Source organism: Prionailurus viverrinus, chromosome D4 (assembly GCF_022837055.1).
Source record: "Prionailurus viverrinus isolate Anna chromosome D4, UM_Priviv_1.0, whole genome shotgun sequence".
NCBI lineage: Eukaryota > Metazoa > Chordata > Mammalia > Carnivora > Felidae > Prionailurus > Prionailurus viverrinus.
In genome coordinates, this window is record NC_062573.1 from 47,811,227 (window position 1) to 47,830,888 (window position 19,662).

A 19,662-nucleotide genomic window follows, 5' to 3' on the forward strand; every position below is an offset into this window, starting at 1 on the left:
GACCGCGAGATCATGGCCTGAGCTGAAGTCAGCTGCTTAAACGACCGAGCCACCCAGGCGCCCCAGGCACTTATATTTAAGAATGATGTCGGTCTACGTTTTTCTGATTTCGTGGCTCTCCTGCTCTTCTTGCCTCGCTGAGGGGTTATTTCATTCCCCTTTTCAGTTTTGAACCCTGAGCTCAGCAAGCTGCTGCCTCAAACACCCTTGCTGAGTGGTGTTTCTGTTCTCTCCTGCTGTACAGGGTATTTTATTTTGCTTTGATTTTGTTTACGTTTTTGGTTTTAGGTTGATCTGTTTAAAGCGTGACCCTTCCACCCCTGGACTAAAAGTCTCGTTGCAGCTCTGCTCCCCATGGTCAGCGAGTTTTATAGACTCAGGGCAAAACCATTGTCCCAGGCAAGGTGCTTGGTGCCGTCGGGCAATGTTTAATAGCCAGACTCCTAATTCTCTTATGTGAGTTGTTGGTGCGGATGTTTGCATTCTTCTCAGAGAATGCTATATTCTAAACAGTCCAGCCAAAATTATACATGGTACAGTCCAAAAGGGTGTGCTAGTCTCCAACACGAACTCATCTCCAAGGCACTTTATGTTTTTCACGTCACTCCAGCCCTAAGGTTAGAAATAGAATGAATTCTTTAAAATGCATTTTGTTTCAGCACAACAGCACATGCTTTTAGGAGAAGAGTTCTTTGTTGTTCCTTTGCCTGTTCTTTTTAAACCTTTGGCTTTGCGTTTCAACACGTTTGAAGAGTACTTCATTAAAGTTGATAATGGTATTATTTTAACAGCCCCTATCCATTTGTGGGAGATTTGAGAGAAAGAGTGACTTATATGTATAAGCAGGCACTTCAGATTTCAAGATATTTGGCTAGCCTAACTCTATCTCTGTCTATTCTAAGAAGAAGTTCAGCATAAAGTTAGGCCAAGCATCATCCGTATACTACTTTAACCTAAAGAAAATTGCATTTCCTGCAGACATTTTGAAATGCGTTTCCATCTAAGTTTGCTTGTTAGTTTTTGCTTAGAATGCTGCAGGTATTTTCTCCCCATCGGAGTGATGTAAAGCATTGATTTCTGTTTCTAGACTAATCTGTAAACTTTATTTAGTCCAGACATTAGGAGAAGCATATGCACGCAACTACCTACTGCCATTCCTGTACCAAATGGATTTCGTGTCTCAATGAATAGTGTTTAGGATCATCTTCATTTCTTTGCAGTTAAGATATTCACAAGCTGGTACATTTTTAAATTCAATCTGAGAACCAAATTGTCTATCACACTGTGTTTCCTAACCGTCATCATTAATAAGGCATTTTATCTTGCCCTTTCAGGATTAGTACACGAGTCATACATTGTCACTATATTTTGTTTACTGATGGTGTTTAGCAAACACTGTTTACTTATATAGAGTTTAGTGTTTCTTGAAGAAGCTTCACCCATTTATTATCAGAGCAAATGGGATGAATCAAGAGACTTTTGAAGATTTTCAATTTCTAGTGACTTCAAACAAGGGTATACGTATCCATAAAGTCTATGTAAAAGAAAAGAATTGTTTTTCCGTCTTTTGCATTTTTTCCTTCCACTCTTTCCTTCCTCGTGGAGTTTTCTTTCCTTCCTTTTCAATTTCCTTCTCTCTTCTTATTGTTCCCAAGGAAGGAGGCACGGTGTGGTGACCTTGTTAAGGGGAACCACAGTCTAGGTTGGACTGGATTTATAGGGCCATGTGCTTTTGGCTAAAGTTTAGAATATCCAGACATGCCTCAACATAAACATTACCCCCAAAGTGAGATACTACTTCAACGTCTCTATTTATGGTCAATTTAAAAGTTAGGACAGATGGTATGCCATTACTTTTTTTTTTTTTTCTGGTGGAGATGAAATACAGGAATGCACTTTATTATGCAGTTGTTAGGGAACAAATTTCCACCCACCCACGGAACCCTGGCAGCTTTAATGAGATGAATTTCTGAGGGACATTTCTTGACCTGGGATACAGCTGAATCGGTGGGGTCATGAACTCTCCGTAAATGAGATGAGGTTAATGGAATTTTGGTGAATCTTGAAAAAGAATCAAACACGTGAAAAGCCTTGTAGGCTGATGAACTAAGGTGGTGCTTCAAAACTGAAGCTCCTCTTTTTCTTTAAAGGCTGTGGCAAAAGTTAAAGCCCCCCCCCCCCCCCGCCCCATTCCCCTGCCTCCTCCTTTCTGAATGCTGAGCATCTTGTCTGACTTTGAATAAAAACCTTTCCGAAGGATTTGTTTGAAGAAAAGGGGTTCAGGAAAAAACAAAAAGTGTCTGAAGAGTTTGAAGGGCCGGGGAGAAAAGTGTAGGAGGTTGCATGTGGTGGGTGTTAGCATGTGTGCGTGTGTCAATATGCGTGGGGGTGGGTCTTAGCCTGTGTGTGTGTGTGACATGTGTAAGTAGGCACACACACGTGTGTGAGGGTGTGTGACTATGTGTGCATGGACGTGAATGTGTCGGTGTGTGGGGATGTGTGTGGGCAGCCTGGGTGCGCCCGGGTGAGGTGTGTTTTGGGCGACGGGGTACATGTCATGTGTGTGTGTGTGTGTGTGTGTGTGTGTGTGTGTGTGTCCGTGCGTGTGCTGCATGTGTGTGAGCGGGTGTGCCTGTGTGCTGCGGGCGGGAGAGGCGGCTTGGGCTCAGCCAGTGGCGGAGCAGTTAGTACAGAACTAATAGTGGAAGGGGACGCTGGGGAGAGGGTAGGCAGAGGAGCAAGCGACCTGATTCACAAAAGCGCAGTTTTGTCCCCGCGGGGCCCCGACCAGCAGAAGGGACTGGAGAGCCGTGGCTCTCCGCCAGGGAGGTCGGGCTCCCCGCAAGGCACGGCAGGCATCCTTTATCATGCCCTTCGCAGGGGGAGTCCTGAGGCTGGGCAGTCGGGAAGTTTCCGTAGCAGCAGCAGCAGCAGCAGCAGCAGCCTTGGAGAGGACCAGCAAGGACGGTGGAGTGAGTATGTGAACTTCAAGTCTCTATTTTCCTGTGGGGTGGGTTCATGGATTTTTAGCACAAAGAAAGCTCAAACTCAGCTGACCTGAAAGACTGGAATTTCAGCTCTTTCCTGGGTTGTTGTCCTCCGTCCGCCCCCGCCCCCCAAAACCCTTTAAACCAGAGATTACCAGGTCAGTGACTCTTACCGCCCGCCGGGGTTCGGGTTGGAGGGTTTCTAGCTTTTTAGCTTGGAAAGGAAAACCACTACCTGTAAGTATCTGCTTTGTGTACTTCCTCTCATCTTGACTGTGAATGTTCTGGTAGCAGAATGCCCCAGAGGTTGTTTGCGTGGTGGCAATCCCTTCCAGTAACCATGCGAGAAGTATGCAGAGTCGGCTTGCAAAAGTTTAATTCTCATGGAAACTCAGAAGGTGGCAGTTTGCACTGTTACAAAGCCATATGCTCAAGATGGGACTCTCTATATTATGTAACATGGTTTATAACTCTCTTCTGAATCCATCCCAATGGCACTCACCAATGAAATCACCATTTTAAATTTTGTAATCCAGCCCCACCCCCCCCATCAGAATGTTTCTTCTCAGCTAAATGAAATGGCAAAGGGAAATGATGAAAAAATTAACACTGCAGATAATATCCTCATGGTATAAAGAGATAGAAATTTGCATGAGATGATTTTTGGATACCTTGCTTTAGTTTAGTTATAGTTGCATATATATTTTTAAAAGCATGGTTTCTATTTTTATGAGGATGAGAGGGAGTGTTGGAGAGGCAAAGAAATCATATTGTTCTGAAGTTTTGGACTGATTTTTAAGTTCTTTCTGCTCATTACCCAGATTTGGTCCAGAGACTTTCGTGCTATAGTGAATAGCTTCTTGTAGTTTTCATCTGGGTCACAGAAATAACTTTCCAGGCACTTAATTTTCCTTTCTGCTTTTTTTTTTTTTTTTTTTTAACTCTTGTGCTCAGTCTTGTTGCCTGGTGTGAATTACAAAGCTTCAAAAGAGCATTTCCGGGGCTGGTTGGAGTTTATGGCCTGGGAATCTTGCTGGAGAGATTAACCTCTTCAGGGCTGCTTCAAAGACCAGACCTAGTGACCCAAATGCTCCTCGGGTTTCTGCTCTGGAAAACTGACACCACCATTCCTAGCTTTAGTTAAAGCTTGAAGAATTGCTTCCCAGTCCCCTGCCTATACTTGGTAAACGTGCCTTCAGTCCGATTCTAGGAAAATGTTAACCACCTTTGCTCTTTCTCTCCGCCAGGGATTCTCAGAGCTCAGAGTGCCACTTGGGTGCTTGCTGAAAGGCAGGTGCCTGGGCCATGCCCCCAGAGGATTTTCGGCCTGGGGAGGGGCTGGGAATTCACCTGGGTGATTCTGCAGTAGGTGAGATCATACTTGGAGAAGCGCTGGTCTGTGTTGTCCTTGGCAATTAAATTCTTGCCACCTACTTGGTTAATATTAAACCTCATAGCTAAATACTAAACTTGAGTTTCAGCTGATGTTGAATGTAACCTATATGCAACATGGCTTTGCATGCTTGGCCGGTAAACCAGGGCTTTTAACCAGCCTTCCCACCACCGTCATCTTTGTTTCCTTGCTCCTCTTTCCATCCTTGCCTTTCCGTTCCTGTGAGTGAGGAAGGGAGTTGGGCAAAGGCGCCTGCATGCCATGTTCCCCGCCTCCACGTGTTGGGATGTGTGGTCTGACCTGACCCCACATGGCCAAGCAGTGTTTGTCTCAGAAACTTTCAACCCAGTGCTGTTTTTTAATTCTTCTTCTTCTTTTTTTTTTTATTTTAATGTTTATTTATTTTTTAGAGAGAGGGAGAATCCACATGTGAGAGGGGGAAGGGCAGAGAGACAGGGAGACCGTAGATCTGAAGCGGGCTTTGTGCTGACAGCAGAGAGCCCAACATGGGCTCGAACCCACAAACCTGATCATGACCTGAGCCAAAGTCAGACTGAGCCACCCAGGCGCCCCTCTTCTTAATTCTTTACCAGCCTCCCAGGATGCTCTGCTTCTGGGGATGGGCTAAGCTGACTCAAGCTGAACTGAGCTGGGTTATTTCTTGGGACTGGTCAGGAGCAGTCTAATTCCTGGAAACTGAGTTTAGATTAGACCAACCAACAGGGCTTGGGAGAAACAGGAAGCGATTCCTCATTCATGCGAAAGTCCTCATTTGACAACATCTGAAAGTGAGAACTCAGCCCCATCCTCTTCCCCAGCGACATTTTATGCCATTGTATGTTTGTAGTAAAAAGGAAATAGGACGTGGCCATCAGCATCCCTTCCTTTTTTCCTCCCCTCTCACTCCAAATGTTTGCGGGTGCCTGCTTAGTGTCAGGTGCCCTGCTACTTTCCAGGGACTCCAAAAAAGTCAATGTATGAACAGAGCCCTTGTCCTCATGGTGATTCGAGTGTTAGCTGTTGCTAGCCAGTCTTGGATGAGCCGTCTAACCTCTCTAACCTTCACTCCCTCCGTCAATATAACGAAAGCGTTGAACTAAATGGATTTGAGTATCTTCTCAGCTCTGATATTCTGACATTAGTGGATATGTCTCTGCCTTCTAAACACAGGTAAGGGAGGAATGACATTTGCTTTGAAAATAGGCCCAAAGATTTGGCTCACTGCTTCTCTTAAAATTCTTCAAAAATGTCTTGTAAGTTTTCTTTCTCTCATAAGAAACCAAGACCGCCGGTGTAGTATGTTAGACAAATTTTACCTTTTTGGAGCGTGCAGCCCATTCCTCACAATGCAGTCCTGTAACGCTCCAGAGAGGTTGTTTCCCTGGCCAGGTTACATAGGACAGCAGCCTCTTATCTTGTCTGAATCTGGTGTTGCTACCCTTTGGAGAGCTGGGTGGTCTGAACAGGGCTTGCCCGCTTCCATACTTGCACAGCTAGTAACCTGACCCTTTCATTCAAGTGATTTAATAGCTTTTGTGCTACCAGGCGAGAGAGGCTCAAACAGAGACCTTTGAGGGGCTGGGGAAAAAAAAAACAACAACAACTCCCTAATGAAATCTGCATTTTGTCTCTACTATAGTTTCTCTTACTGCCATAACTGCAACGTTTCAAAGGGTTCTCAAAGTTGGCCATCAAGAGAAGAAAATATAGCTGTGATCTGTGTGTTTTTCCGATAAATGTAGCATCCAGCTGTCTGAAGATACTATGTTTGGGTGGGAAACTACTCGCTGGAGGACAGAGTACAGGGATTTTGCAGAGTTGGGCTATTTTCGTCATAAGTTCTTGGCCTCTTGTTGGTGGGTTTAAAGGAGATGGCAAGATAGCCTTTGGTGTCACTCTTACCCCTCCCTATTTCTGGGGCTGCGTTTAGGATGTCAAAAATACTCCTTTTCTGCATCACGCAAATGCTTCTAAGACCGTATGTCACTCTTCACTCTCAATTTTATCCTTGGAACTTTTCTATCATTTAGAGGCCCGTGCAGATAACACTCTAGGACCCACTACACTCCGTGCCCTTCTATTGGTGTCCCACATCCCTGGGAACCCATCTCTGCATTGTGTCAAGTGTTATCAGCTGCTCAGGACTTACAAATGCTCCCTAAATTCTTCTTCAGAGAAATGTGCCAGGACTTTGTCTCGTGAGGTCACACGGAGGGCCATGGGATTTTCATTCCAGGGTCTACATTTCCTGTTAGCACAAAAATTCCTCATTCAGTAAATTATGAGCCAAAACCATTGTGAGCCTAGGAGGATTTCAGAAAGGATGGTCGTTGCCAGATGAGAGTTTATCCCAATGTTTAAAAAGTTGCTCGGGGTGTCCTATCAAACCCCTTTTGTAGGCTGGATTTGTTTTTGCTGTTAAAGTGATTCTCCTCCTTGGAAAGACAACACCGTGGCACACAACAACGACACTTTAATTCTGCTTTCTGTAAATCTTCCTCTTTGTTTTAACACGGTAGGATGATTCTATTTCATCCAATAAGCATCGGTGATTGTTCTGAAACCAAAAGGTAGTATTAAGAGAAGAACCCAGAGTGGTGTCATAGAAAAAAAAGAATGACCTTTGGGCGCCTGGGTGGCTCAGTCGGTGGAGCATCCATCCGACTTCAGTTCAGGCCTTGATCTCACGGTTCGTGAGTTTGAGCCCCACATCGGATCCTCTGTCCCCTCTGTCTCTGTCCGTTCCCCACTTGCACTCTCTCAATGGTAAACATTAAAAAAGGAGGGTATGGACACTTACCGAATGTTCTTAAGGGCTAAAGGGCACTTGGAAGGCACCTCGCATGGTCCACAATGTACGATAAGTGCTCAATGAGTATTTCTTCCTTGGAAGAGGGCTAACACAGGTGTGAAGGCCGGAAGGAATCAAACGTGTCAAGCCACTCAGTTTATAGGTGCAGAGAAAAGAGAAATGGGAAACCAAGCTCTCTTCCAGATTTCGTTGCCTAAGCATAATAGATCTCAACCCACCACTTCTCTGGCCTTGGGTGTCTCATCCCAGCCTACTTCTCACTTGATTCCTCCTCCAGGATGGTATAGACCCATGGAACAGACCCACGAGCGCCCACACTGTCAGGCGATTAGTACAGAGAGAGCAAGAGCGACATAAAAATCATTCTGTCTTCGTTTCTTCCCGACCCTCCAGAAGTGAAGACTTTTATAGCCGTTTATGATAAATACATGAGGAAAGAAATCATTTTATTGTTTTGGCTGGGGGGAATTTGCTCCATTGTAGCAGGCGGTCCGACGTCTGGGGAAATGTTTGTTTGAGAATTTGAAACTCTGGGATTGCACCACGGTCAGCCTGTGAACTATCACCAAATGGAACGCCACAGCCGTTCAAGCATGCAGTGCTCCCCCCCCCCCAGCCTGCCCCCACCCCTACCCCCACCCCCCAGATCTTTCTCTTTCTTCCACCAGTTTTTTCTTATCGGCCCGGTGTTTGCATTGTGATAAGTGAGTCACTCAGCTAATATTTACTGAGCCTCTCTCTGCCAGAGAAGATGACCAGGACTGGAGGGACTTCAGTGAGCAGAACAATCATGGTTGTTATCTTCAAGAAGCCTACAGACTAGAGTAAAAGGTGGGCTTTTAATGAAATGACTGCGAATACACAATTAAATGCCTGCAGGTGTGCAGCGTGCGGTAAGGGTATTGCAGGGCTCTGGAAGCAGATAACACTGGGCTGGGAGGCCGAGATCTGAAGGATGGATAGAATTTCGCCAGGCAAAAGGGAGTTTGGTAGAGGTGGGGAGATGGCATTCATGGCAGATGGAGCATCATGGGTAAAACATATAAAGGCTCTGGGTTGGCAGCCCAGTGAGTCTAAGCAAGGAAGAGGGACTGGGTGACTAGCCTGTCAGTGGCAGGGAGGAGAATCGTGTGAGAAGAGGCCGGCGAGATGGGCAGAGGACAATCACGCAGGGAAATCCAGTCTCACAGTTGCAGGGGACCTCGGAAAGCACCGAATCCCACCCCCTCCCTAGGACAAGGATCCCTTTCTCTGGCAGTCCCTCAGCTCTTGCCATTATTGGACAACTCTGAAGGAAAGTTCTTTCTAAAAGTAGGTTGCCATTCTACCCGTCGTCCCTGGTTCTGCACCCTGCAACCAGAGAATAAAGTCAATCCTTTTTCATATAGTTTGAAGACAGACTTTTTTTTTTCCATAAATCTCTGCCAGAGGAGGTCTGCTCTTTCCCATTCATATGCACTTGATTTGGGGGGATGTAGTTTTACATTTGTGCTGCTGAAAGCGAACTTCCTGGCTTCCGTCCATGATCCTAGCCTCCGATTATTGAGACCGTGGGTTTTGATTGTGCCCTCAGTGATAACAGTCAACTTTTTTGGGATTTGCACTGTCTGTGAACTGGATAAGCTTGTCTTCTATATCTTTGTGTAGGAATTTGGAAAATTATTATTATTATTTTTTTTTTAATTTTTTTTTTCCCAACGTTTATTTCTTTTTGGGACAGAGAGAGACAGAGCATGAACGGGGGAGGGGCAGAGAGAGAGGGAGACACAGAATCGGAAACAGGCTCCAGGCTCTGAGCCATCAGCCCAGAGCCCGACGCGGGGTTCGAACTCACGGACCGCGAGATCGTGACCTGGCTGAAGTCGGACGCTTAACCGACTGCGCCACCCAGGCGCCCCGGAAAATTATTTAATCAGAGGAATGGAGCTATGGGCACCACTCAAGCAAGATGTTTCTCATAAGAGAAAGGGTGCCCCAACCTCTTTTTTTTTTTTCTCAAAAAAATTTTTTTAAAATGTTTATTTATCTTCAAGAGAGAGGGAGAGACAGAGCTCAAGCAGGGGAGGGGCAGAGGGAGAAGGAGACACAGAATCTGAAGCGGGCTCCAGGCTCCGAGCTGTCAGCACAGAGCCCAACATGGGGCTCGAACTCACGAACTCTCAAGATCATGACCTGAGCTGAAGTTGGAATCTCAACCGACTGAGCCACCCAGGCACCCCGCCTTTTTTTTTTTCTTTTTAGAGAGTGACCTAGGCACAATATCTCCATAACCCAGACTCATAGGAGTGTTCAAGTTTACATGAGAAGAGCTCAAAGATGTCAATGTGTGCTGGTGTTCTTGTTTTGACAAGAATGCTGAAGGCACAGTTCAATTCTATTTTCTGATTTCATTTATTGATACATGTGTTGAATGCATATCACTTGCAATACACAGTTTTGTTCTCCTTCCTTCTAAACACATAGATAAACAGTTACGCCAACAGGTAGGCCCGGTGACAGGTTTAAATAAAATGTGATCTTCTCCATTAGCAGGAAGGAAATCTTCCAAATGGAACGATCATGTCTTAAGGCATCTTGAAGGAAGCATTTCACGAGGTCTCAATACATAGGGATTTTAATAAGGATGGAAACAAAGACATTCCAAGCAAGGGGCAGACATGAACAGGAGAACAGAGATGGGAAGGGTCCAGCAGGTCCTTGTAAGTGTGCAACTAGAAGCTATGGGAGAGGGTAGGGCTGTGGTTTGGGAATACATCAGCCTAGAGGTGTTAGCCAAAGGCTGTGGAAATGGATGTGTTGTGAGAAGCCAGCTGAGGTCACAGTTTTCAGAAGTGCCACATTTTTAGCAGTGCAACATGGCCCAGAGAAGATTAAAAAAAAAAAAAAGACAATAGAAAGCAAAGAAAGAACAAATAAAAGAGAAGGAAGCAGTGGTTTGGGAGAGAAAGAGAACCGGGAGTACATTGCATTACATAGCCCAGGAGAGAGGCAATTTTGCAGAAAGTGTGGGTGGAGGGCACTGCTGGGTGCTGTTAAGGCCAGAGAGGATCGCTGGAGAAACATTTAAGTTGATCTATCAATTAGCAAGTCACTGGCAGCCTCTGGGAGCTATTTCAGTGGACTGGTGGCAGTCAACATCAAGCTGTCCTCTTGGGGAATGCAAGATGGTCGGGGGTGGATGGAGACAACTTTTCAAGGAGGTAGGCTGGTTGGTCCATATGAAGCATAGGATGGGAAAGGGGAAAAGAAAATGTCTGATGAGTAGTAGGAGTAATAGTCACAGCACTAGTCGTTGTGAGAACACTAACATTTATTGAGCACACACACTGTGCTAGATGGCCACACAGGTTTTTTTTTTCATTTGATTCGCACAACACGACTATGCGTTGGTGTTTCAACCCCTTGTTACTGGTAAGGAAACTGAGGCTAAGAGAGCTTAATTTGGCCTAGATGATGTCACCAGGAGGCGAAGGGACCAGCCTTCAAATCTAAGGTCACCGTGTCCTCAAGTCTCACTGGGGTGGGAGCCTCTCTGTTTCAGGCTTGGTTTCTTCCACGGGGAGGGCCGCTGGTCTGCCGATCAAAGACAATTTATCAAAGTAATAATGAAAAAAAAAGCCAACAAGGATGGGGATCAAAAGGGCAAATGCCCCTGAAGAACTGATTTCTACCAAGTATGGGCTACATCTCTAGCTCATTTCCAAAATATAAAATAACAGTTTTTCACATAAAGTCATTGTCATTTAATATGCAGGACGTAGTTGTGGTGTGGTGACTGGGTGTTCCAGGGCACCCGCAGTTCATTGCAAATTCCAGACCCAATAGACTTTTCTCTTCCTTTCCTCTCCTTGCACTCTCCTTACTTTCTTCTTTTCTTGCAATAATTGCCTCATCTGAAAAAAAATCAGACTCCTGCTAGCCACATGTCATGCCTCAGGATTTGATCTCCTCCCCAACTGTGGCCCCTGCTAAGATCCACGGACGTTCATACAGTAGATCAGAAGGAAACACCACAGCATTTTATAAAAATGATTTTGCTCAAATGTTGCAAAATGGTTGGCACCTTAAGCTCTTAGAATTCTTGAAACAATGAAAAGTAGCTGCTGCTGGAGGTACTGATTGGTGGTTAAGAGGTCACTGGAGGGTGAGTAATCAGTACGAAAGGAACAGGAGTTGAGGGGCCGTAGGACTGGTCGTGATTTCACGTTGGTTTTTATAGCCTCTTCAACTCTTGTTTACTATATGTATTAATTTGGAAATGCTGTCGTAACAATAGACTACAAACTTGGTGGCCTAAACAACAGAAATTTATTTTCTCACAATTCTGGAGGCTAGAAGTCCAAGATCAAGGTGTCAGCAGGGTTGATTCTTCCTGAGACCTCTCTCCTTGGTTTGTAGAAGGTTATCTTCTCCCTGTGTCTTCACATGGTCTTCCCTCTGTACCCTTCTGTGTCCTCTAAATTTTTATTTTTATAAGGACACTATTTATATTGGATTAAGGTCTACCCTAATGACCTCATTTTAACTTAATTGCCTCTTTATTTTTGGGAGAGCACAAGCAGGGGAAGGGCAAAAGAGGAGGACAGAGGATCCAAAGTGGACTCTGTGCTGACAGGCTGACAGCAGCTACCTGCTATGGGGCTCGAACTCACGAACCATGAGATCATGACCTGAGCTGGAGTCGGATGTTCAACTACTGAGCCCTCCAGATGCCCCAACTTATATGCCTCTTTAAAGGCTCTATCTCTAGGGGTGCCTGAGTGGCTCAGTCGGTTAAGCGTCCATCTTCGGCTCTGGTCATGATCTCATGGTTCATGAGTTCAAGCCCCGCTTCGGGCTCTGTGCTGACAGCCCACTTCAGATTCCGTGTCTCCCTCTGTCTGCCCCTCCACTGCTTGCACTCTGTCTCTCGCCTTGTCTCAAAAATAAATAAACATTAAAAAGAAAAAAAAAAGTTTTTTAAAGCTCTGTCTCTACATACAGTCACCTTCTGAGGTACTGGGGACTGGGACTTAAATATATGAATTTGGGGGAACCAAATTCACCCCATAAACCTTATGCCACCACATCAATCAAGGTCTCCTCCTGGAGGAGGAGGAGATCTTCCAAATTCTGAAGACATAACAACAGCAGAAAGAAAGAAGACCAAACCTGTGGTTTGATCACCCTGAGAAATCCATTTGTCATGCACTCTGGATTTAGAGCGTGGCCTCAGGGTGAGGTGACAAGGAAATTTCCTCAGGCAGGACTAGCTTGGCGCTTTCAAAACTTCTAGATGGAACCCACCTTATTTTTCTCATCGGGCTAAAAAGCCTGCGTAGTGCCAATTTAACGCTTCAGGTTAGGAGGGGGAAACGTGCTGTGTGTACCATTTTGCACTCCAGATGCTATGAGGCCTAGTACGTTGACTGTTGCTGGATTGCTTTACTGGGAACTAGCGGTCTTTATTTACTCCCCGAGAAAGAGACATTTCCTGGGCTGGAGCTTTAGAAGTCACTCTGGTGATAGGCTCCTTGTAGTGCATGGGAATCACAGGCTATGGGATTCATTGGTAGGAAGATGCAGGTCCTTGTGCATCCACTCCCCCACTGATGTGGCAAATGATGACAGCCACTCGAGCTAATAGAGACGTATTCAGAGATCCTATGGTGTCGCGCAGCAGGCAGAACCTGAAGATCGAAGACTTCAAACTTTTAAGACCTAGACTCTTCAGACTTTCGAAGACCAAGACTGAAGACTTTAAGACAATGCCATGGTAGGGAGCACACGTGCCCATGATGTGAGGGCAGTTGAATTTGTTAACAACAACGACAGGGGCGCCTGGGTGGCTCAGTCCGTTAAGCGTCTGACTCTCGATTTCAGCTCAGGGCGTGACCTCGCGGTTCGTGGGTTCAAATCCTGCGCTGGGCTTCATGCTGACAGTGCAGAGCCTGCTTGGGATTCTCATTCTCCCTCTTTCTCTGCCCCTTCCCCACTTTCTCTCTCACAATAAGTATCATTAAAAAAAAGAACGACAACAGCAAATTCAATCTTTACAACAACCTTGTGAAATCGATATTATGGATTCGCCCTGTACAGATGGTGCCAGCAAGTCTGAGAAGGTTTATGTAACATTTATTCTGTATGTTGAGGTTTTTCTTGAAACACTAAGTTGTTCAAAGAGTGAATGGTTTGGTCAAAGGGCTTATCCTTAGTTCAAAGGCTTAATTGAGGTCTGCCTACAAAGAGGTGTGTGAGCTGAAGAATATGAGGTAAACGTGCAGTATTATCTGGCTTTTTCTGTATATAAAAAGAAAAAAGGCTCTATTTCCTTCAAAGGATCGATCTTTGTGTTTTCTTACTGAGTAGAAAAAGCCAAATTGTTTATCCTAACCAGAAGGCTGGAGATAGTGAGATGGGCTTCAGCAGACAAGGTCAAGGTTCACAACTGTGTTAATAAATATTGTAGGAGGCATGAAATAATGGCCATTGTTTCACGGAAGCACTGACAAGAAGAAACTGGTACATTAGGAACACAAAAGGGAATTAGTCTTTGGAGTCACGTGAGACATTTTTAATTTACAGACCAGAAGGTCTGAATGTTTGTGCTTTGCGGCAGATGATTAACCAGATAGCCTCGAATTCCCTTCTCATCTGATCGATAATGACTTTGCAGGTAATGATTTTAGGGAGACCTATTACTTCCTGCCTAAAGCCAAAGAACTGTTTCTATCACAATATGAAATATACCGTGGGGGAAAAAAATCATGGATAAGTATTAGCCTTGTGGGTAAGAAAATGTATTATCCCAATACATGTATTTCACTGTGTCTTTAAAGACTCACAGCAAGGGAAAAGTTGGAATGCAATGGAAACTAGTCCTAGCACAAAATCTTACTGGTTCAACTTTATGTTAATTTCTTTTATTTTAGACTGTTTCCTTTCTAAGGAGTTTGCTAATTCGGGAAACCACTGCCTCATGTCTATACTTCTCATGCATGTGACTAGCTTCCTAGGAATGGTCTCCCAGTTAGGCTGTTGGGAAAGGTTCCTTCATTTCTTCTGGGGCCATCCTGTCTCCCTCTCTTCTTCCCCATTGGTCCCCAGTCACCTTCAAACTGGATCTTGCCTTCAGCCTCTTCCAGGTGCTGGTCTTCTAGGTGGCACTCCAGCCCTCGTCCCACCACCCCACTCCACCCTGATGGTTTTCAGACATGCCAAAGGACCTACCTTCAGTCCTTGGGCACTAAAGCGCCCTTTACCTCTTCTACTCATAGGAGAAGAAAATCACGTGTAGTTGTTTGCAGCAGTGATCCTCAATCCTGGTTGCTCATTAGAATCACCAGAGAACTTTTGATTTCAGATGGCTGGACCCCACCCAGATGAGTTAAATCTGAGATTGGAGATGATGCATGAGCGATCTTGATGTGAAGCCAGAAATGGGACCCCGCTGGTTTAGGAGAGACATTAGGGCAACTCTTTCACCTTGGTGTGTTTCTGGAACGTTGTCAGTGATGAAGACCATCGTCAGCCCTCACAAAGGCTGTTTGCCTCCGTCCAGCAGTGAAATTTGGCTAAAGCCATGAGAAGGAAGTCTCTTTTGTAGCCAGTACTTTCCCTCAGACCTCAGGAGACATCGGGGTCAACCACCACACTGCGTAGCTCCGGGGGCCCCGTTTACTTTGTGGTCAGTGAAAACAGCACCACTGGGACCCCCGGAGCATGGTTACAACACAGATAGTGCCCTGGACTTTGGCGTACTAAACTGAGAAAAACCAAATAAGCGAGTCTCAACTCCTTTGGCCAACACTTCAAAGGGCAGGTGTCTTAGTGTGATTTCCCCAGAAATATCTTCCACCGTGAGGAGTTTATGTAGTGCTCCGGGACATCACGGTGTGAACCGCATTTGTCAACTAGTCTGGACACGGTGCCTCTGGTAAATAGGTTCTAGACAAATGATTTGCAAGCCAACTTTTAAACATTAGTCTATTTGTGTCTTGGAGACTCCAAGAAAGTGTTTTAGCCAAGAGCCTTGTTTGCTCCATATTTGTGTCTTTTGAAACGTCTCCCTGACTTGATGTGGCTTGGTAATTGTTATACAATGCCATTCTTCCCCAGTGCTGTATTCTTTTGCACCATGTATTCAGCAATAAGTCATCTAATCAGACGTTCAGATACTTTGTTTGCAGCCCGTGATGTTCGTGGAGACTTTGGTTTTGGACTAGTATGGAAGCTTTTTTACTCTCAGTGTTTGAGAGCACTCTCCCACCCTCCCACTCACCAAAGCCCACCCCAAAGTCTGCCAAAGTAAGCAGATTAACTTTCTACTCTTCTTAATGCAATTAAACTCAGCAGAACACAGACACGTTAGGGACTCATGCATGTGTTGGAGGACTAATACTAGCACTGGGCTCATAGGTGGGGCGTCAGTGTGGGAGTGTCCTGTGGCCAGCAAGGCCTGATGGCGCTTGAGTAGCTGGATGTATGCAGGTCAGGGAGGACAGAGCTCTACAGCATGGAGAGAATCACGCTCAGTCCTGAACACCAGGAGGTGACATGAGCAAGAAGTCACTGTGGTTTGCCTTGCTGGTTTTTCGTTGTGAAGAGCCCTGCACTGCTCTGTAGAAAAATTTCTAGACCTGTTGGGTGTTACTGGAGAGTCGATTCAACCTAATCATGGAACATGTCAAAGGATAGGTCAACTAGTAATTGTTTTACTGTTTATTTATTATTTTTGAGAGGGAGGGAGTGAGCGTGCACGTGCGAGTGGGAGAGAGGCAGAGAGAGAGGGAGACAGAGGATCTGAAGTGGGTTCTGCTCTGACAGCAGAGAGCCCAATGCAGGGCTGGAACCCAGGAGCTGCAAGGTCATGACCTGAGCCAAAGCCGGTCACTTGACTGACTGCGCCACCGAGGCACCTCTAATAATGTTTTTTAATTAATAAACTCTAGTTTCTGAGCTGATTTCGATTTACAGAAAAATTGAACAAGGTTCTCACATACACCCCACCCCCTAGGTTTCTCCAATCGTTAACACTTTGTATTATCATGGTGTAGTTGTTAACAATTGTTGAACCAATTATGATTATCTAAAGCCCATAGTTTCATTAGGGTTCACTTGCCATGTTGTACATTCTATGGGTGTTGATGTATGTTTAATGACCTGTATCCATTACAGTGGTAATTTTTTCAATAAGTTTTAGAAAAAAACTCTGGTTGGCCTGGGGCAGAAAGGGTAAGAAAGGGGACTGAGTTTCTTTGAGCCTTGCTCTGTGTGTGTGCGCGCGCGCATGTGACTGGGGGCTTTGGTTGGGCCATAATACATTTACATACATTACCACATTTAACTATTTTAATGACCCTGAAAGGTATCAATTATTGTATAGGTGAGGAAACAGGCAAAGGAAGAATACGGACCTTGTTCAAGGAAGAAGTGGAACTAGGAGAAATCTGGTGGATCTGACTTATAGTTTGGCTTCTGTGGTTATCACTATTGCATTTCCTTTCGTTTCAGCTGTAATCCTAGAGCAAAGCATTAAGCCCTCCCTGCCCCCTTCCTCCTCCTCCTTCTCTTGTCCTATATTTACACAGTCATTTACAAGAAACAAATATGTGTGAAAAAAAACCCAAATATTTGTAAAAAAAAAAAGTGATATATAGATCATGGCTTAACGTGCAAATTGTGCCAAGATCCTCAGCAGAGAAGAAAGGCAAGACTCGTTAGAGTCCTGTGAAGTTTAATTATTTGTTGGTTTTAAGAATTGCACGTTCAGGGGCGCCTGGGTGGCGCAGTCGGTTAAGGGTCCGACTTCAGCCAGGTCACGATCTCGCGGTGCGTGAGTTCGAGCCCCGCGTCAGGCTCTGGGCTGATGGCTCAGAGCCTAGAGCCTGCTTCCGATTCTGTGTCTCCCTCTCTCTCTGCCCCTCCCCCGTTCATGCTGTCTCTGTCTTAAAAATAAATAAACGTTGAAAAAAAAATTAAAAAAAAAAAAAAAAAAAAAAGAATTGCACGTTCATTTTCTTGTAATGACCCCCATCTCCCAGAAGGACGGGTGCAGGTAGCTAGGCGATGGCAAGAGATGTTCACTTGAAGACCTTGTCCTGACTGAAGGCTTTGCCCGCATGCTGGAAGGCCCCATCCCAGGGAGAGTACTCTTGAACCAGCGTCTGGATCTTCTAGCTGCCTGGATCTATGTATATCAGGAACATGGGCTTTGGAGCCTGTCTGCTGGGTTTGGAATGCCAGCTCAATCATTTATTAGCATTTGCCTTGGACAAATTACTTATCTGTTTCCTTAGAATCAGAATCCTTAGAATAGAATCCGCTCCATAGTTGGTTGTGAAAATTAGATCCACTGAAACAGTGTCAGATGCCAAGTTAATGCCTAACACTTGATGGTGATCATGTTGGCAAGTAAAATTTGGAAGGAGAAGCTCCTTCCAACCCTAGAAGTCTATGACTTTTGATGTAGTGGGACTTAGGCTCAAACGACATTACATCTTTTTTTTTTATCACTCATCACCTAGTTTCTGAGGTCATCGAAAACATTTCCGTTTCAGCAGATCTTTTAACAAGACTATTTGTGATAGTTGGCCTCTTTTGTGCACCAGACACCCGTGAGTTTGGATTTTATCATTAGCAATGGCACGCAGAGAGGATGATCAAGGTTATTGTAGTACAGCGCAAGGAGCGATGCTGGGTAGTCATTTTCTGAATGTCTGGGCAATCCTTTTCATGATGAAGCATTTCATCTCGAATAGTACAAGTTCTTTAAGTGTAACCTGCTGTGTTTGATAAACTCATTAGAGCATTTTGCTCACACGCTATTGTACCAATATCATTTTGTAGGGTAAAGTACTTGATTATAAATCTCCCTCCTGCAGACCTCCGTTTCTCAAAGGTAGGGGTTATATCTCAGTTAAGTGTTAGGTGTCTGTTGCCTCTCCATTCATTTACACAACCGTGTTTCCGACATAACATCTACTTGGTGATTCTTTGACCGCGCCACATTCTTTCTCTTCATCTTCCAACATGCCCCTTTCACCTTTCTAAGTCCTATTTGTTCTTTCTAATTTAGCTCCCTCCCTTTGTAGACCTCCCCTAGCCCCAGTCCCAAATGCCACCCTCCTACTTATTCCTGTAGCACACAATGCGTGCCACCATTATAGCATTTACCATTCTTTTTGAATTCATAATTTATATGTCTGTCTCTCTCTATTACTCTATAAACTCTCAAAGAGCAAGAGGTTTTTTTTTTTTTTGGTCTTTGTAATCCTTAGTTTAGCCCTTGTCACAAATTGGGTATTGGACAATTGCTTGTACTATGAATGAAGAAATGAATTTGTCCTATTGAAACAGAGAACCAGGATGTATTTTTAAAAAGGGAATTGTTCTCAGAAGATGACTTCTGGGGGCGCCTGGGTGGCGCAGTCGGTTAAGCGTCCGACTTCAGCCAGGTCACGATCTCGCGGTCCGGGAGTTCGAGCCCCGCGTCGGGCTCTGAGCTGATGGCTCGGAGCCTGGAGCCTGTTTCCAATTCTGTGTCTCCCTCTCTCTCTGCCCCTCCCCCGTTCATGCTCTGTCTCTCTCTGTCCCAAAAATAAATAAACGTTGAAAAAAAATTAAAAAAAAAAAAAAAGAAGATGACTTCTGAACATGACTAAACGTGAATTTAACAGAATCTTACTTTTGGGGGGGCGCCTGGGTGGCTCAGCCGGTTAAGCGTCCGACTTTAGCTCAAGTCATGATCTCACAGTTCATGGTTCCAGCCCCGTATCAGGCTCTGTGCTGTCAGCCTAGAGCCTGGAGTCTGCTCTTGATTCTGTGTCTCCCTCTCTCTCTCTCTATCCCTCCCTCTCTCTCTCTCTGTCTCAAAAATAAATAAACATTAGGAGCACCTGGGTGGCTCAGTGGGATAAACATCCGACTTCAGCTCAGGTCATGATCTCACAGTTTGTGAATGAGAGCCCCACGTCCAGCTCTGTGCTGACAGCTCAGAGCCTAGAGACTGCTTTGGATTCTGTCTCTGGCTCTTCTCAGCCCCTCACCGCCCCCCCCCCCCACTTGTACTCTATCTCTTTCCCTCTCTCAAAAATAAATTAACATTAAAATAAATAAACATTAAAAAAAAAAAGAATCTTACTTTTGCACAACTGGGTGGTTCATTGTGAATTAGAAGATCCAGAATTCACTCAGGAAGAGGAAAACCAATTTCAGTCCTGTGCACTCAGGTTGAGAAGGTCCTAGGAGTGAGTTTGGGTGGGTATACTGGTTAATCCCAGGTGAGGAACAGGTATAGCCAACCACAGTGAATGTGTTTTTCCTTCTGTTTAAGTTATTCAATTAAAACAAGCTGTTGTGAAAATTTGCATGATACAGCCCTCTGGCTAAAAGCAAAGTGAATGTAAATTATGGCCACTTCCTAATCTTCAAGGAAGTGCCTTTGATGGTTTAAGAAACTTCAATAGTCATTAAAAACAACTGTAAATCAA

At 44.9% G+C, this 19,662-nt stretch overlaps 1 protein-coding gene across 6 annotated transcripts in view; it reads left to right on the forward strand.

Moving 5' to 3' along the window:
• Window positions 1-19,662, forward strand: part of FREM1 (FRAS1 related extracellular matrix 1) — a 285,770-nt gene that overhangs the window by 105,490 nt on the left and 160,618 nt on the right. Inside the window, exons 1-2 of one of the 6 annotated variants that reach the window (XM_047830264.1) lie at window positions 2,713-2,976; window positions 7,861-8,023. The exons of 3 other annotated variants lie outside the window; for them this stretch is intronic. The gene's annotated coding sequence lies outside the window, so the exon portion shown is untranslated. Of the gene's footprint in view, window positions 1-2,712; window positions 2,977-7,860; window positions 8,024-19,662 lie in introns of those variants that run through there. 2 more of the 6 variants (XM_047830263.1, XM_047830265.1) reach the window with 2 other exon arrangements.